This window comes from Schistocerca nitens, chromosome 5 (genome assembly GCF_023898315.1).
Source record: "Schistocerca nitens isolate TAMUIC-IGC-003100 chromosome 5, iqSchNite1.1, whole genome shotgun sequence".
NCBI classification, from domain to species: Eukaryota; Metazoa; Arthropoda; class Insecta; order Orthoptera; family Acrididae; genus Schistocerca; species Schistocerca nitens.
In genome coordinates this window covers 357,633,218-357,635,360 of record NC_064618.1, presented here as the reverse complement: position 1 = coordinate 357,635,360, position 2,143 = coordinate 357,633,218, and positions in this window count along the sequence as shown.

The following is a 2,143-nucleotide window of genomic DNA, read 5'->3' as shown; positions in this document are numbered from 1 at the left end:
TGCTTTCCTTTCCCATCTCTGTTGCTAATTTTAGTATAACCATACACCAGTAATTGTTTCAGTTGTAATTAAGTATAGTGCTTCTTCGTATGCACACAATATTTTCATAACATAACCTACAGCTGAGCTTAATGCTTGCTGGTAACTACTTTTTTTTGTGCCTCTTTCAAGACAATCCTCAGTCACCATGGTTGGAGCAGCTGGACAGCAGCTTTTAACACAATTCTCGAAGATTATATTGCACAACATTATTTGACTGACTTGGTATCAAATTTCAGTGTTCTACAGCAAAAACTAAGACCGCTCTACCAGCCAATAGGCAAGTATCACAATAATACCTTTTAGTAGGCACTACTCAAGACAAATCTGAACTTTGAGGATAATGAAAAGGAACACTGCAAGCTTCATTCTGCTTCATAGTTGCTTTGTGAATAATGTAGTAGATACTTTTTTAATTGTCATAAATATATAACTCCCATACATTTTTGTAAATTTATTTATGGTAATTGACTGCTAACATAAGACTTGTTTGTTTATTTTCACATCATTTAAAATACACAGTTGTGATGGGAGTGCCAAAAAAATGATTCAAATGGGCTTTTCAAGCCTATTAGATGCTAGGGGTAAAGCTAAGGAATGGACTCTTGAAGAAAGGCTGGGAAAGTGTTCTGAGTAATGGAAAATAATCTATATGCAGTGGAAGAAAGGTGTAAGGACTGAGCTTGTAATCTAAAGACCAGAGTGAAAGTTGTCAAAATTCAGTATTATGGAAAAGGTGTGTAAAATGTTTGCAGAAAAAGTGAATTAAATTTTCAAGATTTCTTAGAGTGCTGAAAAAAAAATTGGATGTATGTATCATATACCGCATTCTACTTCATGCTTTCACATTTAAAACATTTCTGTTGGATGATCACCCCCCCCCCCCCCATGTAACTTTTATGTACTTATTGGTTGTTTGAAATTAGATGCTGAATCTAGAGAGATTATTTCATCTAATTATCATGGAGTGGGTGGGGGGGGGTGGGGGGGAGAGACGAGTGAGTAACACAGCACTGTGTGACTACTCTATATCTAACACCACTCCAGACATCAATACTATTTTTCACATTCACATGTTTTGTTAGCAGCAGATATGCTATAGTTATTTGAAACTTCCTATTTCTTACTTAAGTAATTTCTCAATTATTTATGATATTATAGCTGGTTCACCTCAAAATATTTTTCCTAAGAAATTTTCATGATTTAGTATACATGCAAATTAGGTAAAGGTGAAGTTTTCTATGAACATATAATGGTTTGTTTTTACATTGGTGGAGGTCATTTGAAAGCTATTATTCTCCTCTTTTCAACAAATGCTTACTTTCTCAAGTAACTTTATACATCAAGAGTTATTTGCATTCAAAATTTCCCTGTTTAACAATGATTGAATCTTAAAAGGTGCTTCTTTATAACATTCTGTATCATGTTCACAGCCATTACTTCCTCAGTCTAAAAATGTAAATTTTCATTAAAATAATTTGTTGTTGAGTATTACAGTTAGAAAATATCTATTTCTGAAAACATTTTGACGTCTTTGGGAATCCCCATATACCTTGACAAGAATGAATATTATTTTTGTTATATGAGTCTTCAGTAGTTTATGGACTAAATGCTTGCAGTAGAAATTTAAAGTAACCTATTTTCATCCAGATGGGTGCCCATTATTAGGAACATACATTTTCAGTAACCTGCCTGGAGAACAGAGTTTAGCTGCTAAGAAAGTATGATGTAAAAAGACCCTGAAAGATTTGTGCAATTTCTGCTCTATAACAATTGCTTACCAGAACCAATTCAGGACAATATTGAATAAACTTTTTTTTTTTTTTTTTTTGGGGGGGGGGGGGGGGGGAGAATGAACATACGAACATGCAGACAATATTTACAGAATACCGAAGTGTGTTACAAGAATCGTATCTAGTGTTGTTTCTAGAAGATTTTGTAGAGACCTCATATTAAAGTCTTTTGTCATTACCAGTTATTCTCTTCTCTTAAAGAAGCAGTGTGAGTAGCATGCAAAATTTAGGAAATAAATTCTAAAGAGACTTCAAGGGAATAACATTAGTACAGAACAGAGTGAGATACTCAGCAGGCTGATGACCACCTT